Source organism: Schistocerca gregaria, chromosome 10 (assembly GCF_023897955.1).
Source record: "Schistocerca gregaria isolate iqSchGreg1 chromosome 10, iqSchGreg1.2, whole genome shotgun sequence".
Lineage (NCBI taxonomy): Eukaryota > Metazoa > Arthropoda > Insecta > Orthoptera > Acrididae > Schistocerca > Schistocerca gregaria.
This window is the reverse complement of record NC_064929.1, coordinates 142530184-142546444: the sequence shown is the minus strand read 5'-3', so window position 1 is coordinate 142546444 and position 16261 is coordinate 142530184. Positions and strand designations below refer to the sequence as shown.

The 16261-nt window shown below is 44.2% G+C and overlaps 1 long non-coding RNA gene across 1 annotated transcript in view; it reads left to right on the top strand.

Moving 5' to 3' along the window:
* Positions 1-3415: 3415 nt before the first annotated feature.
* Positions 3416-16261, top strand: part of LOC126293538 (uncharacterized) — a 60645-nt gene continuing 47799 nt past the window's right edge. The window contains exon 1 of the long non-coding RNA XR_007552301.1: positions 3416-3719. This is a non-coding gene — a long non-coding RNA (uncharacterized LOC126293538). The remainder of the gene's footprint in view (positions 3720-16261) is intronic.

Here is a 16261-nt window from a genome sequence, read left to right as displayed (position 1 = left end):
ATGTCCTTAGGTTAGTTAGGTTTAAGTAGTTGTAAGTTCTAGGGGACTGATAACCTCAGAAGTAAAGTCCCATAGTGCTCAGAGCCAAACAGATACTTTAAGATAGATGTAAACTATCCCAAGAAAGTTTCAAGAACAGGCTTTAAGTTATGACTCTAGGAATAAATGCTTTCTCTGAGAATTAGTTTGAACAATTTGTTCATGAGCCCACACGAATTGTAAACGGTTGCGAAAACACACTTGACCTCTGAGCCACATATAATCCTGATCTGATACAGATCGTCATGACGGATACAGGGATTAGTGAACGCAAGGTCAGTGTGGCGAGGCTCCAAACCATATCTACCAAAACCACTAAAAATAAACGCAAAAAATAACTATTTAAAGCTGCAGATAAAAATTCGCTTGATGCCTTCCTAAGAGTTCCCATTCCTTCCAAGCTAAGTGTAGATCAGATATGGCTCAAATTAAGATACAGTATCGACAGCAATAGATGGTCATACCGCTTAAGTTAGTAAAGAGACGGTACTAATCCACCATGACCGAGCGAGGTGGCGCAGTGGTTAGCACACTGGACTCACATTCGGGAGGACGACGGTTCAATCCCGTCTCCGGCCATCCTGATTTAGGTTTTCCGTGATTTCCCTAAATCGTTTCAGGCAAATGCCGGGATCGTTCCTTTGAAAGGGCACGGCCGATTTCCTTCCCAATCCTTCCCTAACCCGAGCTTGCGCTCCGTCTCTAATGACCTCGTTGTCGACGGGACGTTAAACACTAACCACCACCACCACCACTAATCCACCATGGTACAAAAAACACGTCAGAACACGGAAGCAACGAAAAAACCGTCTAGTAAAATCATCAGACGATCAACTCCATTTACAAAGACAGAATTTCTGTATGGTTCGAAAAGTGGCAGTTGGTCTACATATCCACATGCGTACAAAGAGAAATCCGATAACTTGTGGGTATGCGATAAATCGCACAAATCTAAGGGCTGTCAATTCGACTAAATGGCTCTGATCACTATGGAACATAACTTCTGTCCCCTAGAACTTAGAACTACTTAAACCTAACTAACCTAAGGATATCACACGCATCCATGCCCGAGGCAGGATTCGAACCTGCGACCGTAGCAGTCACGCGGTTCCAGACTGTAGCGCCTAGTACCGCTCGGCCAAACTGGCCGGCTTCGATTGAAAACTTCGGAATCACAATTACGAGCAATTTAAATTGGAAATACCACATAGATAATACTGTGGGGAAGGCAGAACACTTAGAAGATGCGACAGACGCACTAAAGAGACAGCCTACATTACACTTGACTGTCCTCTGTTGGAATATTGCTGCGCGGTGTTGGATCCTTAGCGGATAGGTGACGTAGGACATCGAAAAAGAGCAAATAAGGAAGGCTCGTTTCGTGTTATCGTGCAAATGGGGTGGGAGTGTCACTGATATGATACGCGAGATGGGATGGCACTCACTGAAACAAAGGCGGTTTTCCTTGCGGCGAGACCTATTTACGAAATTTCAATCACAAACTTTCTCTTCCGAGCCCGAAAATATTTTGTTGACACCCATCAACGTAGGGACAGATGATCATCATAATAAACTAAGAGAAATCAGAGCTCGAACGGAAAGATTTAGGCTTTCCTTTTTCCCACGCGCCATTCGAGAATGGAATGGTTAGAGAAGTACACTACTGGCCATTAAAATTGCTATACCAAGAAGGCGAAGTGCTACAAACGCGACATTCAACAGACGCGAAGAACATGCTGTGATATGCAAATGATTAGCTTTTCAGAGCATTCATACAAGATTGGCGCCGGCGACGACACCTACAACTTTGATCAAGGTCGGATTGTAGCCTATCGCGATTGCGGTTTATCGCATCGCGACATTGCTGCTCGCGATGGTCGAGATCCAATGACTGTTAGCAGAATATGGAATCGGTGGGTTCAGGAGGGTAATACGGAACGCCGTGCTGGATCCCAACGGCCTCGTATAACTAGCAGTCGAGATGACAGGCATCTTATCCGCATGGCCGTAACGCATCGTGCAGCCACGTCCCGATCCCTGACCAACACATGGCTACGGTTACCCTTGATGCTACATCACAGACAGGAGCGCGTACGATGGTGTACTCAACCACGAACCTGGGTGCACGAATGGCAAAACGTCATTCTTTCGGATGAATCCAAGTTCTGTTTACAGCATCACAATGGTCGCATACGTGTTCGGCGACATCGCAGTGAACGCACATTGGAAGCGTGTATTCGTCGTCGCCATACTGGCGTATCACCCGGCGTGATGGTACGGGGTGCCATTGGTTACACGTCTCGGTCACCTCTTGTTCGCACTGACGGCACTTTAAACAGTGGACGTTACATTTCAGATATGTTACGACCCGTGGCTCTACCCTTCACTCGATCTCTGCGAAACCCTACATTTCAGCAGGATAATGCACGACCGTATGTTGCAGGTCCTGTACGGGCCTTTTCTGGATACAGAAAATGTTCGACGGCTGCTCTGGCCAGCAAATTCTCCAGATCTCTCACTAACTGAAAACGTCTGGTGAATGGTGGCCGAGCAACTGGCTCCTCACTATACGCCAGTCACTACTCTTGATGAACTGTGGTATCGTGTGGAAGCTGCATGGGCGGCTGTACCTGTACACGCGACCCAAGCTCTGTTTGACTCAATGCCCAGGCGTATCAAGGCCGTTATTACGGCCAGAGGAGGTTGTTCTGGGTACTGATTTCTTAGGATCTATGCACCCAAACTGCGTGAATCACATGTCAGTTCTAGTATAATATATTTGTCCCAATGAGTCCCCGTTTATCATCTGCACTTCTTCTTGGTGTAGCACTTTTAATGGCCAGTAGTGTAGTTCGATGGTTCGATGAACCCTCTGCCAGGCACTTAATTGTGAATTACAGACTAACGATGTAGAATAAACTTCATCCCGCTACATATCGCTCCCGTTGGGATCTTGAAGCACAGAGGCATTTAAACAATCATTCTTCGCACGCTCCTTAGTAAGTGAATGGAACGGGAAAAGTTATTAATACAGTCGGACGTACCCTCCGATACCCACTTCACAGTGGTTTGTTAGCTGTAGATATAAATACTATTAGTGGTACAAGGTGCGCTCCGCCGTAGAACACTGTCATCTGCGGAGTATATATATGTAGGTCTTGATCACATGACTATTTTTTTTAGCTACATGCACAGTAGTAAGGCGCTTCGTTCACTTCACATATTTCGTAGTGTACGGCTATGGTGTAGAGAAGAGTAACGAAAACGTCACGAACAGCCGACGGTCACGTCTGTTCTGCGCGTGCGTCGTTTACCGAATGTCTCACTGCGCACGCGCCAAGTTGCTACAGCGCTTCGCTTCAATCCGCGTAAGATTAGTTTAGCCGTTGCGGGCGAGGCGGAAGGACGTAGAAGCTATCTGCCTTGGCCCTGTTGCGCTTCATTTCGGTAGAGCATTATCGCACGCGGACCTCATTTTTGCTGTGGTCTCAGACGGGCTTTCAGTTCTTGAGGCATGGAAAGGACAACAAATCACGTTACAGACATTTGGATTTAGTTGACAACAGCCATACGTCCCATAGGATGGGATTGCGTTTGTGTAACCTTCTCCGAGCAACTCGCTAAACACTGCGCATCCTGACGGATTAAGTTTTTACTACTGCAAGTGGGAGCTTTTTGAGGTGGGTCTGCCTTTAATATCGTCTAGTTCAATTTCTCAAAATTTTTCTGTAGCTAAGATTGTTGTGCGCTGCTCTTCTGCGTTTGCATCTATACTATGCAAACAACTTCAGTGTGTGGCAGTGTGTATTTCCCATTACACTACTTGTCAAAGCTTTTTTTCGCTCCACTCGCACATGGACCGCAGCAATAATAGTTACTTAAGTGCCTACCTGCGCGCTGTAACTGACCTAACCATGTCTTTGCGATATCTTCCGCAGAGTTCGTGGACAGTTGTTGTGTTTTCCTACATTCCTCACTTATAACTGGTTAATGAAATTTTATAACTGTGCTTTCGCGGCATAGTCTCCATTTCAGTATCTGAGTGGCACCCCTCCATGGTCAAACAAACCTTTGCCATTCGTATAGCCCGCCGCTGTGGCTGAGCGGTTCTAGCCGCTTTAGTCTGGAACCGCGCAACCCATGCCTCGGGCATGGATGTGTGTGATGTCCTTAGGTTAGTTAGTTTTACGTAGTTCTAAGTTCTAGGGGACTGATGACCTCAGATGTTAAGTCCCATAGTGCTCAGAGCCATTTGGACCATTCGTATATCCTTTTTTGTTTACATACAACATATACTTCTGTGTCGTATTTCTTACGGGCTCCCTCACGCTTGAACAATATTCTAGGACGGATCCGAGGAATGTTCTATAAGCGGTCTCCTTTGTGGACTGATTCCATTTCTTTAGTATTTTGCCTATGAATAGTAATCACTAACTAAAACAAAGATGTCATTTTTATTAACAAGTTTCCATCCAGGATTTGTACACTAAAATATTCATTGGAGAAGGAATGTAGAGCATAAAGTTAAAAAAGTTACTACTTACGAGAATCTAAGCACGGACTTGGCGGTTATAAACCTTACACTGTACGCAGGCACGTACAAGGTATTGTTGTTGATCAGTCGGTAATTGTGTACTTAACAGCGCTTGGCAATCTTAAGATTTTAAAAGCTTAATTTTTGGAGATCTTTTATTTATTTTTGAGAACTGCGTCACACTGCTGTAGGAAATCGATGTCCAGATAGTAACCTTCAAAAATGCTATAATTTGCATAAAAGCATTGCGAGAGAATGCGGTCAAGGGATCCACTTAAACATTTTCGAGGTGTCTTGAACACATTTTTGTTACTCTAGTATATCCTCAAGGTTTTCGACTTACGTCATTATTAAAGCTCGTAAAAAAAACAGACAAAACTGGTATTAATAGAAGTACAAGATATGTTACATTTTCTCCATTAAGTGTAACCATAATATGGAATGAAAAATATGGTATAAACCTCAGTAGAAACTTATCCAAAGGCTACATGGTGTCTTGTTAACATTCCTTAACAACAGGAAAATGCGATCTGCCTACAAGGATGAAAAAATTATACAAGTGGAATAAATTGAATTGCGGTGCTAAGGTCATGGTTTGCTGAGGCAATTATTTGTTACCAAGAATGTGTGTTTAACCAATTTCATCTTATAAATAATGGCATCAGTGAAGAGTACAGGAAGTTAACTATATAATTTTACAAGAAGTATTTTTAAAAATTAAATTGAAGTAATTATTGCGAATAAGAGGTGCCCCTGTACTTGTATGTCTGCTATTAAGAGTAAACTTTAATGAAACAGCGAACAAGTGAGTTAGTTTTATGTAGGAAAGCAATGGCTCAAAGCAAAATTGCTCCCCAAAAATAGACGCGAAATTTGAAAACGCCATACATCAATTTAACCAATAGTAAAGTAACAGGCATGCAGATAACGTTTTACAAAACTATTGCGAAATTAATAAATGACAATAATTGCACCATCACATTTGTACAACCTATCGTAATTGGTTTACATTTCTATACGTTACGTATTTTCAGTTTCATGGAATCTGGGCCGGCCGTTGTGACCGAGCGGTTCTAGGCGCTTCAGTCCGGAACCGAGCTGCTGCTACGGTCGCAGGTTCGAATCCTGCCTTTGGCATGGGTGTGTGTTATGTCCTTAGGTTAGTTAGGTTTAAGTAATTCTAAGTTCTAGGGGACTGTTGATCTCAGATGTTAAGTCCCATAGTGCTTAGAGCCATTTGAACATTTTTTTTTTTTCAATCATGGAATCAGAGCTGATCCGTAAAGATTAAAAACAAAAGTATAATGAAATATACCTTGGAATCATACGTATGATATGATAAATTATTATGTTATGTATCAAAACATAAGGGGGGGGGGGTTGGTGGAGTTGCGGTGAGGGGGACATGCCATCTCGGAATAATAAAACAATAAAATTGTTGTACAGACTTTTCAAAGTGTTTAAAATTTCAAAATGCTAAACTATGAAGGAAATCAGAGCGTCAGTCAATAAAGTGCCGTTGTTATTATAGGTAGATTGCGATCTAGTAGCGTAGGCGGCAGATGACTCACAGGCAACTGTATGGCGACACGATTCATATCGAATCCTGCTTTCTGAAATTATTTTCATTTTTACTGAGTTAATTTGTCCGTAAAACACAAAATTAATATACCGAACAGTACGATTTCTTCCGCTCTAAAAGTGCGCAGCATGTGGTTTCATTACCACTTAATATCCAGTCTATCGGCTACCATCTGCATCCTGCGTGGGAGAGAGCCTCGAGTCTCTAGATGTATCCATACAGGGTTGAGATCACTACGCCTTCGTTTTCGGAAAAAAAAACGATGTCAAAGGTTATGTTTGAGCGCTTTGCTACTTTCAATTGGTGTGTTGGAGCGGCGATTTGAGCAACTGTTTACCGAGCACGGAACGCGAGCGCAAAGCACCCTACTTAAATTTTTGTATTTTTCACGTAGATGTAAAACTAGTATAATAAAACTGTAAATTAACTTTAATTTGTGCAATACTTACACAACATCATAAATATAGGTAGGAATGATGCAGTATGCGATTATAGATAAAGATAACGCACTTGTTTTGTATTATCGTTCAGGCAGTCTCTTACCAGTAACTAATTACGTCGATACGAATTTTGATGGATACAATGCAAGTCACTTTCCCGGCGATTCTTATGCGAAAGAAATGTGAATGCCCTTTATTCAGTGTAGCTGACGTAGAGGATTTGTGTGTTTCGACTGATTTTACGACGAAACGCACTATCGAGACGGAGCTAACGAAGAGACTGCCTCAGTGATAACACACTCATGAGCCAGTAAATAACGACTTCTTGCTTAATAAGATGTTGGCCCATCTTTGGAACGGAAAAGCGCACCGATTCTGTGTGACGTGGATTCGAGAAGTCCTCAGCAGATTTCCAGAGGTAAGTGGGACCAGGCTACTAGACACAGGCCACCCAATTCACCTAAGATAGGGAATTCTCAGTCTATAGTCTCTCAGGCGTGTTTCACTCACCGGTTTCATATCAGGCGAATTCCATGCCCAAGACTTCAACGAGAGACCACTGTCTTTCTTCTCAAATCAATGCAGCACTATTCTAAACTTGTGAAGTGGGCAGTTATCCTGCTGGAACATGCCATCGAAGTTTGGCAAGGCATCTACATCGGTATTTACATATATACACTCACCAAAGACACGGTACGGTGCATGGAGGAGGGTACCTGATACCAGTATTTGTCATATGCTTTCACATCTTACTCTAGATTGGACCGGTTGATAACGACTGTCTACAGTGTGATTCGGTTACCCATAGGTTTTATGCAACCCGCAACGCCTTCAAACTTCACATAAGAGACTATAGAGGGTGGTCCATTGATCGTGACGGGCCAAATAACTCACGAAATAAGCGTCAAACGAAAATACTACAACGAACGAAACTCGTCTAGCTCGAAGGGGGAAACCAGATGGCGCTGTGGTTGGCCCGCTAGATGGAGCTGCCATAGCTCAACGGCATATCAACTGCGTTAAAAAAAAACCTCATTTTTAATACATATTCGTGTAGAACGTAAAGAAATATGAATGTTTTAGTTGGACCACTTTTTCATTTGGTGATAGATGGCGCTCTAATAGTCACAAACATTTGGCTCACAATTTTATACGAACAGCTGGTAACAGGTAGCTTTTTAAATTAACATGCAGAACGTAGGTAAGTTTGCTCATTTTATTTCGGTTGTTCCTATGTGATACATGTACCTTTGTGAACTTATCATTTCTGAGAACGCATGCTGTTATAGCGTGATTACCTGTAAATACCACATTAATGCAATAAATGCTCAAAATGATGTCCGTCAACCTCAATGCATAAGGCACTACGTGTAACGACATTCCTCTCCATAGTGAGTAGTTCGCCTTCCGTAAAGTTCGCACATGCATTGACAATGCGCTGACACATGTTGTCAGGCGTTGTCGGTGGATCACGATAGCAAATATCCTTCAACTTTCCCCACAGAAAGAAATCCTGGGACGTCGGATCCGGAGAACGTGCCGGCCATGGTATGGTGCTTCGACGACCAATCGACCTGTCATGAAATATGCTATTCAATACCGCTTCAACCGCACGCGAGCTGTGTGTCGGACATCCATCATGTCGGAAGCACCTCGCCATTCTGCCATGCAGTGAAACATCTTGTAGTAACATCGGTAGAACATTACGTAGGAAATCAGCATACATTGCACCATTTAGACTGCCATCGATAAAATGTGGGCCAATTATCCTTCCTCCCACATGGACATTAACCCGCCAAGGTCGCTGATGTTCCACTTGTCGCACCCATCGTGGATTTTCCGTGGCCCAATAGTGCATATTATGCCGGATTAAGGTACCGCTATTGGTGAATGACGCTTCGTTGCTAAATAGAACGCATGCAAAAAATCTGTCATCGTCCCGTAATTTCTCTTGTGCCTAGTAGCAGAACTGTACACGACGTTCAAAGTCGTAGCCATGCAATTCCTTGTACATAGAAATATGGTACGGGTGCAATCGCTGTTGATGTAACATTTTCAACACCGACATTTTTGAAATTCCCGATTCTCGCGAAATTTGTCTGCTACTGATGTGCGGATTAGCCGCGACAGCAGCTATAACACCTACATTGGCATCAACACGTGTTGCCCGTCATGGTTGACGTTTCACACGTGGCTGAACAGTTCATGTATCCGGCGAACGGTCTGGGCACTTGGATGATGTCGTCCTGGATACCGAGCAGCATACATAGCACAAGCCCGTGGGCATTTTGATCACAATGGCAATACATCGACTTTTTCCGCAATTGGTAAACGGTCCATTTTAACACGGGAAATGTATCACCAAGCAAATACCGTCCACTGGCGGAATGTTACGTGATACCACGTACTTATACGTTTGTGACTATTACAGCGCCATCTTTCACAAAGCGAAGTAAGTGGTACAACTAAAACATTCATATTTCTTTACGTACTATACGAATATCTAATAGAAAATGTTGTCCCTTTTTTTAAAAAACGCAGTTTATATACGTTTCACCTATTGCAGCGCCACCTAGCGGGCCAACCATAGCGCCATCTGGTTTCCCCCTTCAAGTTAGACGAGTTTCGTACTTTGTAGTTTTTTCGTTTGACGCTTATTTCTTTTGGCCCATCACGATCAATGGACCACCCTGTATATTCTCTTGCTCAGTACGTGCAAACTATTTGCCCTACAGAAAAAATGAACGGAACGTTTCTTTAGGAAATTTAATGTAGTAAAGTTTTCTACTGCGATAGCTTTTCACTAGAGGCCGCGGTTTCCGAATTATTCAAGGAAAATGTACGAAGGTGATCTTCAAACGCGGCTTTCTTGAATAACTCGAAAACCGTGGCCTCCAGGGAAAACGTATCCCAGACCGAAATTTAACTAAATTAAAATTTCTTTTAATAACGTCGTTTTCATTCTTTCTGTGCGAATAATAGCTTACGCCTTGAGGGTTGCATAAAACCCAGACGCAGGCGCAACTGAATCAACGTTGGCGGCTGTAGAATAACTCTACAAGAGTTGCAAGTGTCTGTTTTCCAAACTTTATGAATAATGTTTCGCGAAAAGAATGTCAACTAACCTCCAGAGATTCCTCTCAGAACTATTAATTTTAAAAATCAACAGCCCCAGTTGAACAGATTATCTAGATTTACTTAGGTTTCACTGGGGATAACCCAACCTTCTTCAGAATAAAAGTAAATACCGTTTGCACACAGTGGACATCGTCAAACTAAAACTGAAAACTATAAATTATCGTCAGACTGTAAAAACTTGTAGTTTTAGCTTGATGATGTTCACTATGGACAAACGGTAGTTACTTTATTCTGAAGAAGGTTGGGTAATCCCGGCTGAAACCTAGGTAATTCCAGGTAATTTGTGCAACTGAGGCTATTAATTTTTAAAATAAAAATTAATATTTATACAGTTGCTGACAGGGCCGCAAAATGTTGAAAATATTTAAATTCCTGTCTGAGTTCATGAACCATCTCCATAATAGTGGCGTATTGATCGAACCAGCCAGTAACAAGTCTGGCATCACGCATCTGAATTCGTAATGTCTTCTTTTAGTTCGACTTGGTGAGTATTCCAAGAACAAGAGCACTACACAAGAATGGGTTGCACAAGTGTTATGTATAAGGTCTCATTTGCGTATGAGCTACACAATGCTAAAACTTTCCCACTAAGCTAAAGTCAACCATTCGTCTTTCCCACTAGCCGACCGTTGTGGCCGAAGCGGTTCTAGGCGCTTCAGTCCGGAACCACGCGGCTGCTACGGTCGCAGGTTCGAATCCTGCCTCGGGCATGGATGTGTGTGGTTTCCTTAGATTAGTTAGGTTTAAGTAGTTCAAAGTTCTAGGGGACTGATGACCTCAGATGTTAAGTCCCATAGTTGTTAGGGCCGTTTGAACCATCTTTCCTAGTACCGTCCTTGTGCTCTCGTTCCATTTCATGTAAGTTTGAAACGTTACGCCTAGATATTTAATAGGCTTGGTCGTGTCAGACAGCACACCATTAACTCTGCATTCGAATACTGTTGTTGTTGTTGTGGTCTTCAGTCCAGCTCTCCATGCTACTCTATCCTGTGAAAGCTTCTTCATCTCCCAGTACCTACTGCAACCTACACCCATCTGAATCTATTTAGTGTATCAATCTCTTGCTCTCCCTCTACGATTATTACCCTCCACTCTGCCCCCCAATACTAAACTGGTGATCCCTTGATGCCTCAGAACATGTCCTACCAACCGATCCCTTCTTCTAGTCAAGTTGTGCCACAAACTCCTCCCCATTTCTATTCAATACCTCCTCGTTAGTTATGTGATCTACCCATCTAATCTTCAGCATCCTTCTGTAGCACCACATTTCGAAAGCTTCTATTCTCTTCTTGTCCAGACTACTTATCGTCCACGCTTCACTTCCATACATGGCTACACTCCATACAAATACTTTCGGAAACGACGTCCTGACACTTAAATCTATACTCGATGTTAGCAAATTTCTCTTCTTCAGAAACGCTTTCCTTGCCATTGCCAGTCTACATTTTATATCCTCTCTACTTCGACCATCACCAGTTACTTTGCTCCCCAAATAGCAAAACTCCTTTACTACTTCAAGTGTCTCATTTCCTAATCTAATACCCTCAGCATCACCCGATTTAATTCGGCTACATTCTATTATCTTCGTTTTGCTTTTGTTGATGTTCATCTTATTTCCTATTTTCAAGGCACTGTCCATTCGAATATTATACGATTGTTTTTCATACTCAGGTACATTAACTTTCATTTTTTCAAAGTTAGAGCAAGCTGCAATTCATTACACCAAACAGAAATTCCGTGCAAGTCACCCTGTATTGGTCTACATCAAGCAAGAAAGGATGCGGCTGGTGCTCAAAAACGTTAGCAGAGTTCGTAGCCGTCACGATGCCTTCGATTAGTACGACAGACGCCACGGAAGCCCAGGTGAATGTCCCACGTGCATTCTTCTCGCACCAGGTCGATAGCAATATCCGGATACGACGCCATCCAGGTGAACTGCTGCTAGAAACTTCTGCCTCAAACGCAGCCCAGTGCATTCAGTATTATGCAATGGCGGACATTCACCTGGGCTGCCATGAAAGCTGCGGTAGTAATCGAAGGCCCAATCAAAATAAATGCCGTGTGGCTACGGCCTCCCGCCGGGTGCAAGTCTTTCGATTTGACGCCACTTCGGCGACTTGTCCGTCGATGGGGATGAAATGATGATCAGGACAACACAACACCCAGTCCCTGAGCGGAGAAAATTTCCAACCCAGGCGGGGATCGAACCCGGGCCCTCAGGATTGACATTCTGCGGCGCTGACCACTTTTTTTTTTAATCTCATTATGTTCGCTTTTGTTCGTTGCATCTGCTCGGGGCGGACGTCGTAAGACATCCATTTATGTTCGTTTTCTTGATCGATTGACTAAGTTTTTTTATTACAGAGGGCGCGTAACCCTCTGACCGAACACGCTGAGCTACTGTGCCGGCTGCCACTCAGCTACCGGGGCCGAGCGGGAGATAAAATGGAATGATCACATAGTCTCAGTCGTGAGTAAAGCTTGTGGCAGAGTTCGGTTTGTTGGTAGAACTCTGGGGAAGTGCAATCGGTTTACAGAGGTGATTGCTTACAAAACTTTCGTGTGGGCCGTTCTAGAATACTGCTCAAGTGTGTGGGACCTGTCCCAAATAGGACCAGCAGGGGATATTAAACGTGAACAGAGAAAGGTGGCACAAAGTGTCATAGATTTGCCTGACCCGTGGGAGAACGAACTGGTAGATCCTTGAAAATAGATGTAAACTATCCCCAGAAAGGCTGTTTAGAAAGTTTCAAGAACAAGCTTTAAAAAATGTCTCTGAGCACTATGGGTGTTAACGTCTGAGGTCATCAGCCCCCTAGAATTTTGAACTACTTAAAACTATCTAAGGGGGCGGACGAAGGCCCAATGATAGCCGTGGACTAGGTCACTATTTTCGTGGACCACCTGCATCCCTTGATCACTTGACGTTTACCCCGCCAACGATGGGATATTTTACCAGGGTAACTGTTCGTGTCACTAGAACGGAATTCTGCTACTGTGATTTGAAGAGCATGATAGTGAAACAATGCCGGGCCACCAATTCTGAACTGACCCTTATGGAACCCAGCTGATACGCTGTCGGACAGCAGCAGCCGCCCAAAAGCTACCAGATCATAATTTGCGTGAATTGTCCTACCTGTGCGTAAAGACATCCGGCACGTCATACCTCCGGAAACCTACCAAACACTTGTCGAATCTGTGCGACGCAGTCGTTCCGAAGGTGGAACCCCCACCAACACACACACACACACACACACACACACACACACACACACTAAAATCAGGCCAGGTGTGAGTAGGATTCGTGCACTGAGGGTGCCAAACAAACTTAATGGTATATACTGAAGAGCCAAGGAAACTGGTATAGGCCTGCGTAGTCGAATACAGAGATATACAGGGTGTTTCAAAAATGACCGGTATATTTGAAACGGCAATACAAACTAAACGAGCATCGATAGAATTACACCGTTTGTTGCAATATGCTGGGGACAACAGTACATTTTCAGGCAGACAAACTTTCGAAATTACAGTAGTTACAATTGTCAACAACAGATGGCGCTGCGGTCTGGGAAACTCTATAGTACGATATTTTCCACATATCCACCATGCGTAGCAATAATATGGCGTAGTCTCTGAATGAAATTACCCGAAACCTTTGACAACGTGTCTAGCGGAATGGCTTCACATGCAGATGAGATGTACTGCTTCAGCTGTTCAATTGTTTCTGGATTCTGGCGGTACACCTGGTCTTTCAAGTGTCCCCACAGAAAGAAGTCACAGGAGTTCATGTCTGGCGAATAGGGAGGCCAATCCACGTCGCCTCCTGTGTGTTTCGGATAGCCCAAAGCAATCACACGGTCATCGAAATATTCATTCAGGAAATTAAAGACGTCGGCCGTGCGATGTGGCCGGGCAACAACTTGCATAAACCACGAGGTGTTCGCAGTGCCGTCTAAGGCAGTTTGTACCGCCACAAATTCACGAAGAATGTCCAGATAGCGTGATGCAGTAATCGTTTCGGATCGGAAAAATGGGCCAATGATTCCTTTGAAAGAAATGGCGGCCCAGACCAGTACTTTTTGAGGATGCAGGGACGATGGGACTGTAACATGGGGCTTTTCGGTTCCCCATATGCGCCAGTTCTGTTTATTGACGAAGCCGTCCAGGTAAAAATCAGCTTCGTCAGTAAACCAAATGCTGCCCACATGCATATCGCCGTCATCAATCCTGTGCACTATATCGTTAGCGGATGTGTCTCGTGCAGCAATGGTAGCGGCGCTGAGGGGTTGCCGCGTTTGAATTTTGTATGGATAGAGGTGTAAACTCTGGCGCATGAGACGATACTTGGACGTTGGCGTCATTTGGACCGCAGCTGCAACACGGCGAACGGAAACCCGAGGCCGCTGTTGGATCACCTGCTGCATTAGCTGCGCGTTGCCCTCTGTGGTTGCCGTATGCGGTCGCCCTACCTTTCCAGCATGTTCATCCGTCACGTTCCCAGTCTGTTGAAATTTTTTAAACAGATTATTTATTGTATCGCTTTTCGGTCCTTTGGTTACATTAAACCTCCGTTGAAAACTTCGTCTTGTTGCAACAACACTGTGTTCTAGGCGGTGGAATTCCAACACCAGAAAAATCCTCTGTTCTAAGGAATAAACCATGTTGTCCACAGCACACTTGCACGTTGTGAACAGCACACGCTTACAACAGAAAGACGAAATACAGAATGGCGCACCCACAGACTGCGTCGTCTTCTATATCTTTCACATCACTTGCGCCATCTGTTGTTGAAAATTGTAACTACTGTAATTTCGAAAGTTTGTCCGCCTGAAAATGTACTGTTGTCCCAAGCATATTGCAACAGACGGTGTATTTCTATCGCTGCTCGTTTAGTTTTTATTGCCGTTTCAAATATACCGGTCATTTTTAAACACCCTGTAGCTACACCTTCCAGGTACTCCTCTACATAGTCACCGCTCCGACGTAGACAGGTACAGGTACAGCTGCCCATGCAGCTTCAATACGATACCACAATTCAAGAGTAGTGACTGGCGTATTGTGACGAGCCAGTTGCTCGGCCACCATTCACCAGACGTTTTCAATTGGTGAGACATCTGGAGAATGTGCTGGCCAGGGCAGCTGTCGAACATTTTCTGTATAGAGAAAGGCCCGTACAGAACCTACAACATGCGGTCGTGCATTATACTGCTGAAATGTAGGATTTCGCAGGGATCGAATAAACGGTAGAGCCACGGATCGTAACACATCTGAAATGTAACGTCCACTGTTCTAAGTGCCGTTAATGCGAACAAGAGGTGACCGAGAAGTGTAACCAGTGGCACCCCATACCATCTCACCGGGTGATACGTCAGTATGGCGATGACGAACACATGCTTCCAATGTACGATTCACAGCGATGTCGCCAAACACTGATGCGACCATCATGATACTGTAAACAGAACCTGGATATATCCGAAAAATGACGTTCTGCCATTCGCGCATCGAGGTTCGTCGTTGAATACACCATCGCAGGCGCTCCTGTCTGTGATGCAGCGTCAAGGGTAACCGCAGCGACGATCTCCGAGCTGATAGTCCATGCTGCTGCAAACGTCGTCGAACAGTTCGTGAAAATGGTTGTCATCTTGCAAACGTCCCCATTTATTGACTCAGGGATCGAGACGTGGCTGCACGATCCGTTACAGCCATGCGGATAAGATGCCTGTCATCTCGACTGGTAGTGATACTAGGCCGTTGGGATCCATAACGGAGTTCCGTATTACCTTCCTGAACCCACCGATTTCATATTCTGCTAAGAGTCATTGGATCTCGACCAACGCGAGCAGCAATGTTGCGATACGATAAACCGCAATCACGATAGGCTACAATCCGACCTTTATCAAAGTCGGAAACGTGATAGTACTCTTTTCTCCCCCTTACACGAGACATCGCAACAGCGTTTCACCAGGCAACGCCGGTCAACTGCTGTTTGTGTATGAGAAATCGGTTGCAAAGTTTCCTCACATCAGTACATTGTAGGTGTCGCCAGCGGCGCCAACCTTGTGTGAATGCTGTGAAAAGCTAATCTTTTGCATATCACAGCATCTTCTTCCTGTCGGTTAAATTTCGCGTCTGTATCACATCATCTTCGTATATTACACAGTGCACATGTCGATAACAAAGCATAAAGTCTTTGCGAATCTCATTCAGAGTGGTCAGTTAGTAAGCCAGCCTCCCAGACTGCCATGTGGACAATGTAAGCAGGTATCAGCATGTGAGAGGGGGGCGTCTCGTTGGGCTCAGATAAGCCGATTGGGGTGTTCTTTGGAGCGATCGACATTTGATATTCAGCGACGTTGACAGGAATGGTCAGAAGGAAACGTTAGACACTAAGAGCCCGTATTAATCAATGTCATCGATCCGATGTGCAACTGGTGCTTCGGCGACCACAAGGACCGCTAACACTTTGTTGTCCGCACGTCTCGTACAAATTTATTCGCTTGGAGCCGGCAGCGCTAATTCGTATTACTT